This window comes from Triturus cristatus, chromosome 1_2, assembly GCF_964204655.1.
Source record: "Triturus cristatus chromosome 1_2, aTriCri1.1, whole genome shotgun sequence".
Classification (NCBI taxonomy): Eukaryota; Metazoa; Chordata; class Amphibia; order Caudata; family Salamandridae; genus Triturus; species Triturus cristatus.
Window position 1 is genome coordinate 320,974,983 of NC_140580.1, and position 7,964 is coordinate 320,982,946.

The following is a 7,964-nucleotide window of genomic DNA, read 5'->3' on the forward strand; positions in this document are numbered from 1 at the left end:
AAATCGTCCAAACAGATTCGTAAAACACTTCAAAGAAAACTGAGAAAAAACGTACAATCCAAAAGGTCGGGCTGAATAAAGATGAACTATACCACAGCTACACAATGCTTTAAAGGATGAAAGACGGCTATTTTTTATGAGTGCATTTCAAACTCAAAAAATCCCACCAAAAAAGTGTTCACAATTTATTTTAAAAATATGGTCTGTTCATGTTCTGGGGTTAATCATATTATACCTTCTCAAGAACTATGTAATTGTCGAATTTCTTTTACAAATAAATCACTAGTTTGGCTAACAACTTTTTGCAAATACACCTGGCAAACAGACAGAGAATCTAACTTTCGACCCTGAACCTTATTTGCACGAGTGACGATTGATCAGATGGCCAGCATCTCAGGATCCTTAACTTCTGCTTCTTGGTTGGATGGTCTGTTCAGTACATCAACTGAAAAAAGTCATCGACACCTTTACTCCATTTTTTGACTACTTTATGTATCTCCCCACTTTCCTCTTTAATAGTGCACCCTTACTGGAAAGCTGCTATAGTCACCCCACTATTGAAAAATACCAATAATCGATCTCAACAATTTTGCTAACTTCCGTTCAATTTCCCTATTGCACTTACATGCTAAGTACAAATTAACAACAAGCATTGGCATAGCCAATAGGTCTCGCCTTTGGGACCTTGTAAGTGTTTAGCCATGCAACAGTTGATGTTGTTGCACCAAGGATATTGTGCTGCATAACTAAATACTTATAAGGTCCCAAAGGAGAGACCTATTCAGGGCTCGACAAATCCACTCGACCGCTCGCATTTGCGAGGTAAATTTAATGAGGTCGAGCTATTTTTAGGTCCTACTCGCCCTTTCTGGCGAGTAGGAAAACATACTAACTTTTGTCCTCTGTCTTTGAAAACGGAGAAAATGTGACAATATAACAAGATTTAAAGGCCTTTTTACTGCTCACAAAGCAAATGAGCAATAAAGATGCCTTTAAATCTTGTTATCTTGTCACATTTGCTCCGCTTTCAGAGAAGGAGGTCAAGTAGGTTACGGTTAGGTCGAGGAGATTTTTCAAGGTACTAGACCTGCAGGACTAGCACCATTTTTCAGATTTTTCGAGCCCTGCTATTGGCTATATCAATGCTTGTTTTTCAAATGTTGCTATTACTTACCAGCGCTATACCGCTAGCGACAACACAATATCTTGCCGTTTTATACATAAACAAGTCATAACACTTTAACAGACTTTCTGTAACTTATTTTGAACTACTACTCAGCAAACTACAATTTACAACAAAAAACAGCTTATTATTAATCCCAAAGGCGAAACCTAATGCATTTTTTAATGCTTATTCTTGACCGCAGCTTTTTCATCACTCCAAGGTTGGTTCAACTTGAGCTACTGATAAAGCCTAATGAAAGCACTTAGAACGCTCATTTTTCAGAACATTTTTTACAACTACTCATAATTACTGGCACTAATGATAAACCCTCAAGAACATAGCCCTATAGAAGTTACCTTGTTTCTACTTTCAGCCACAGACATTTCACTAGTGTATACTTCATACATTTTACTATCTTTAAAACTCTAAGTCCAGGCAAACTCAGTTATAAGCTTAAACTATTTTGCATTGTAATTTTTAGTTGTTTAACCCACGTGCATCTCATGAGGTATTAATCCTTTTGCTGTCAGGACTGCTAGGGATTAGGTTAGGAAACCTTCTTCAGATCGGAACATTATTGCAGCCATTTTCCTTAATCTCTTGAATCAGGCAACAGACCCTAAGCCCAGTGACAATTCATCCATCTATCCTAATCAAGATGGCACACTGGAGTCAAACACAAAATGGAGTCATGCATACTGCAGAAAGTGAAGCATATGCACTCTTTTATTGTCAACAGTCTCAGATGTACCACCCACCTACAGAGGTGCATCTTCTCACGAGAGTAGCAGGAAAACTCCAGATGGCTGCGACTGCTTAAAAACACAACTCTCATGTTGCCAACAGCTCATCTGTACAGTGGTGACATCATCCTAAAAACAATCTATCAGAGCTATGTCCCACTCTAATTTGGCAGCTGAATCCTGCCCGAGTGCAACCGCCTAGTGACACTCAGCGTGCATTTCTCCTTCCCATTCCGTTTTCCCCCCATACATACCTTCCTGATAATATGTTCTATACTGAGACTCTTTGGGGCATGTTATCAAGGACGGCGTTAAAATTATCGCCACTTTAGCGGCAGAAAACTGCCGCTAAAGCGGCGATAATCGGCTTGATAATAGGCCCTGGAGAATTCCCATAGAAGCCCATGTTCACACCGGAACCTGGGTTTCTATATGAATTCACAAGGGCATATTATCATGGCCATTATCGCCGTTTTAGCGGCAATTTTCTGCCGCTAAAGCGGCGATAATTTTGAACTCCGTCCTTGATAATATGCCCTCTAGTTAGTTATTGCTGTGACGAGGTGTAAGTAGCTCGCGATACTGTGGCGCTTCTGCAGAGGACTGCAGGTGCGCAACATGTGCTCAGCAAATCTAACACAATTATAGCCAAAAGATATGTCAGAGAGACTTTGGCTATCCTTGTGAATTTCTGCATGTGGTTGTTGTGAAAACTTGCGAAGAGCCTATTAACACTTTAGCTCTTATTCAATTCCTATAAGGCAAGTGACTTACTGCCACAGTTTGTTTGAGGAGTACAGAACTGTCCCTGAAGAATATTGTTGCCATTCATAATTGTATGTTTATTGTAACCCAACTGTTTTTAATAAAGGATGAAAACCTGAGTGGACGCACAGTGACTCAAACCTGTGACGACGCTGCAATGAATGTAATAGTCTACTAAGGCACTAAACTGGCTGACATGCTGCCACCACTCTAAATTAAATTCTTAAGCTGAGCAGAAGCACTGTAATTACAGTCCAAAAACACTGAAAATATATCTAAAGAAAAGAAGAACTAATGCAAAAGAAGTTTTTCCTCCAAAGGACAGGAATTGAGGGGTATGCATTAATATTCAAGTGGCAATCCTGGGGACATTCTGAAACTAGCAAGGTGTGGAGGGGGAATAGGCACCACATATGCAGTTACATAACAGAATGTTGTGAGTTATAAGTATCGTCAAAGGACAAACGTAAATAACAAAGCACAGGAGAGACAGAAATGATGCTTATGGAATACCTCAGCTTAAACTGTTCCATTTGGATGATTTCTGGCCAAGCCAAACAACAACAGTCCTTCAGCCCCCACTTTGGCAGCCTGTTATGTAGAATCTTATGGATGACAATTTCAACGGGCAATGATAGATCTAACAGTATCAGGCAATGGTTTCACCTGCCATGGTCTGAACATGGTCAATAATTGCAGTAGTAAGAAACTATACTGTGAGGGAAGTGCATGTATGCCTTGTGGTCATCCAATCCAGTCAAAAATGTGCTTCTTATCACTTGTTCCACATTCGGCGAGATAAGGAAGGTATGAAATTGTCCTGTAATTGTAGACGGCAGGTGGGTTAGCCTCTGCTTTGTTCTTTCTACCAGGACAGTGACAATTTCATTTTTCAGAATGGTAGAAACATTCCCTGGGATTATGGAAAGATTCATTGCTTTAGTTACAATAGTAGTAATAACCAGTTTTACTATTCGTTTAAACATTTGAGTTGGAAAGGCATCAAGTGCTGACCCAGAAGTTTATAATTGTTTATGAACTTGACCACCTCTGTCATAGTTGACTTTTCTTCAGAACGCGGTCTATCTAGAGAAGCCAGAATGAAAAGACTGCTTAAGCAGTCTTCAAATTTAAGCCTTCATTTTTCAAATTTGAGGATTGATAGTGTTGATGCTTTTTGTAATCCACCGTGGGCTACACTTCTTGGTAGTACTTTGAGGTAATAATTCAGAATCAGCAATTAAGTTTTCAGCTGAAACCCAATATTTATTTTCTGTTCTTAAGTCCACTGCACCAATCCCCATTCAACTGTCAGCAGCTCAGATAAAGATTTGTAAACAACTGCCATTATTTTGACTGCAAATACAACAAAGAAATACATCTTTAGGGTTTAGGATCCGTTCTTCATGAGGTCTAATACATTCTTAAGAGAAACTTTTACTCAGTAAGAGAAAGTTGAAGTCTAGTACTATAGCTTATATCAGGCTGAGACGTTTCACTTTGTGCATATTCAAATCACTTTGCCAGTCTGAAAACATGTTCTTGTCGCATTCCAAAAATGGTGGGTTCATTTTTGTTCAGATGTACATTTTTAGACCAAAAGCCACACTAAAGCTAAAGAATTTTGGATAGTTCCAAAGTATAGTTTGTGGTGGGCTATAATCAAACAATCAATCAGTAGATTTGTAAACCGCTGGTCATCCATGAGGGTATCCAGGGGCTTCCAGACGATTATCTGAATAGCCAGGTCTTCAGGGACTTTTGGAACTCTGAAAGAAATGGGGAGGTCTGCAGATGAAAGGGTAGCTTGTTCCATGACTTTGCAGGATGAAGAAGCAGGAGGAGGAGAAGGAGTTGACCTGTTTCATCATGGTTAGCTTGTTGTCCAGAATGATGCCTAGGTTCCTATCGTAGTCAGTGGGGCTAGGAGTAGGTCCGAGTTCTAAGGCGCACTAGGATGCGTCCAATGGGGAGCTTTGGTTTCCAAAAATCAGTACCTCTGTCTTATCCAAGCTGAGCTTCAGGCAGGTGTTCTTCATCTAGTTGGCGACATCTGTCATGCACTTGTGGAAGTTGGCCTTGGTGTTGGTGGTGTACCATTTGTTGAGGCCATTGGTATTGATCATCCTATCTCTCCAAACTGGAGTGATGTGAGAAATACCTAGCATATTCTAATCTTTCCAGTGTACCATTCTCTTCTGTTTTTGTAATGCCTCTCCAGTCTGAGCATTGGTCTTGCAACTTGTCGCTTAAGTTAGGTCTGGTGCACATTGTCATGTATAAATGATTACGCTGGTCTCTTAATTATGTCTGAAGACGTGAAAGGAATGACATGAGCTGCCATCAGCACATGGGGTGGTATTTAATATTGTTCTGTGTCATCGTGTATGGTGTTCCAAGCCTTACGGCACTACTTGGAACTACTGTGGAGTTGACAGGTTAGGTGTAGTACTGGTGAGAGAGGTAAGTGTAGGAGCAGTATGTATAAGGAGTATGCCCCCGAAAACATTGTACCAAAGGTAAATAACTTGTTCATCCAGAACTGCCTCATTTAATTGTACAAATGCCATGGAATAGACATTCTCTGCACTGAGCCCCCTCCTCTCTGTTCATCTCCATGATAAAAGGGCAGAGGGTTATGGGCACCTTCCTACGGACATTCCCTTGTTTGGGCCTGGAAACTCCATCTCCTCCCCTCATGCCTCACCCTCCCGAGTGCCACCAGTTGTCTGGTCCTCTGTTGCGCCTGATTGGATTCCAAAAAGCACTTCACCTGTGGTTTAATACCATTGCCAACTACTTGAGTCGCATGATGAAACTGAATAGACTTCATAAACTCAGCCAAGTCAACCAATGCACATCAATGGAAGATTCTACATTTGAAATTGTCCACTCTAAAGTTGGTAGGAGCCTGTAAGCACAACATCTATTTCTCACACACTCTGCAACATCCGTGGTAATGTGCATAGAGATCAGTTTGACCTTCTTTTATCATGTTGCTTAAATCTCACCTAACATGTCCAATATAAGACAAGCTACACCCTTTCAAACATAATCTCCAATTGCACTCTACATATCAAAGTGTTTCACAACTTTGCCACGGTTATGAAGTGCTATATAAGTATGAACCAAACAACCCAAAAATATGGTGACTAAATTTTAAACTACCAAAAAACGGGACATTCCATAAACACAGAAGTAGGATTACAATCTTGCACCAACAGTGTTACACAGAACTCCTCAATTGACAACTTAGAAATAAGAGAAATTAAATGCAACTTTTGCAGAGCATCATCTGATAATGCTTGCTAACTAATCCTGCACTGGAACGAAAGAAAGCTTGCCGCAGTGTTCAGTCGATATTCTCTACAAACATGGTCACGTGTGGGACAGTTAGTAAAAAACATAAAAACAGGATAGCGTGGTAAATTTGGTACGTTTGCACACCATACCCAAAAAACAGTCAAAACTCAGCAAGCAAAGGATACAGAAAACGATATCCAAATATTAAAATGACAATACGTTACCAGAACTAGTATGGGGTGATACTAATGGAGTTTTCTAGAACAAGTAGAGGGTGAACCTTGGAGAATAATCTGAAAAACTCAAGTGTGGCCTGGGATAAAACCTTAGAACAAAATGCCTGATTTTTTAGGTAGGTTAAGTCAGGGACAGTGAAATCATCCGTTTCTGTTTCCGCAGCATTTATCACAAAGTAATGGATTTGCCGCATAATCCACCATCTGCTGCATAATCTGCATATTTTAACAAACAAAATTGCTTTTAGTTGAAACGGTTAAAATGTTATTCCAAACAGGGCAAAGTATTCCCGCACAGCCAAATGACCTTTGCTATAGTTGACTAGTCATCTTTCAGTTGTTTATTTTTGCATTTGGTTGTTATACAGGACCTGGAGAGGTGAAATCATTGCCAGGCAGCGTAACCATAAGTAAACATGACAAAATAATGAAGAAATAGGATCACAAATTGTGCCACATTGTGCCGCATAATTTCGTCAACATTGCTGCATAATTTGGTCCTTCCCTGACGCATAATTCCAGTAGCACTGGGTTAAGTGCAGAGTAAACAGGTGGCTTTCAATTGAGCCATCTCGTCATAACAATGGCAGATGATAAAATAGAAAATCAGGGAGTTCCTATAATACACTGAAATAACTTGGTAGATTCACGATTAACTATGGCACTATCTGAACACAGTTTGGAGCAAGTGAGCGGTGTGAGGAAAGAGTTTGCAGTAGTTCTTCAAAGGCACAGTTTGGCTATAGAGATAATGGCATGATTGGATTACGTTAAGACCGAGTTTGCACCTGCGTGTAGCAGTGACTGGTAGCTTCAGAGAAATACACAGAAGTATTTTGCAAGACAAGAGAGCGAGATGACACAAAGAGAGTGTATTTTATTCGACCACTGGCAGGTTTCGGGAGTGAAACACTATCCCATGCGAGCTGTGATAATACCGGAGGAAATAAGTAGTTCGATATAATGGGGAGGATCTCTCCTGAGTAATAGGCAGCTATGCTAGAGATGTTTGGACGTTAATTTTCCCTTCAAGCTGATAACTTTTTTTTCAAACGCCGCTTTTTGTAACAGTAAACAAATGTTGGTCCATAACTTGCACTGTGGCTTTATTTAAAGTACACAGCTCCACGCCCTTCTTTCAACCCTCCCTACAACCGACAGTGCATGCCGAAGCTATTACTGGCAGTGCGTCTGACACCACATACCCGCCCCCAGCCACTCCTCCCAGCGCTACCCTAAGCAGCTCAGCACAGTAAGCGAACCTGTAACCAGTTCCGGTCCCAGGCTGAGACTCTGATGCTCCTAAAGCCGAAGGCAAAGGGTAGAATCTGGAAGGCGGGAGTCTGTGGACGGAAGCCGGTAGGGGGGCTATACTACAATCATAGAAAATGCTCTTGAAAGAGAAGACGGACTGTCACAGCGACGTGTAAATCAAATAGTGACGAACATAGGAAAAATAAGCGACCTAACGCTCTTTAATGGGTAAAGTCGTTGTTTTCGAGAAACGCGAGTGTCTTTTTCGAGAATACGACTCTTCGCGTTTTTTAAAACTTTAGAAATAAATTCGGGTTCTTGCACAACTCAAACTCGTTCTTTGTAATATGTAAAATGTGCACTATTTTGCAAACACCAACGACACAAAGAAGCTTAAGACACGATTTTAGTTACAACTGTTCGTGTGAATATCTAAGAGGATCGTTCCTTCTTGTTTTTTATGAACGTTCCTATTTCAAGTAGTGGTATATTGGAAAA

At 40.5% G+C, this 7,964-nt stretch overlaps 1 protein-coding gene across 1 annotated transcript in view; it reads right to left on the reverse strand.

The window, feature by feature from the left end:
* Window positions 1–7,564, reverse strand: part of SEC31B (SEC31 homolog B, COPII component) — a 1,155,786-nt gene extending 1,148,222 nt beyond the window's left edge. The window contains exon 1 of the mRNA XM_085603885.1: window positions 7,475–7,564. The gene's annotated coding sequence lies outside the window, so the exon portion shown is untranslated. The remainder of the gene's footprint in view (window positions 1–7,474) is intronic.
* Window positions 7,565–7,964: the final 400 nt, after the last annotated feature.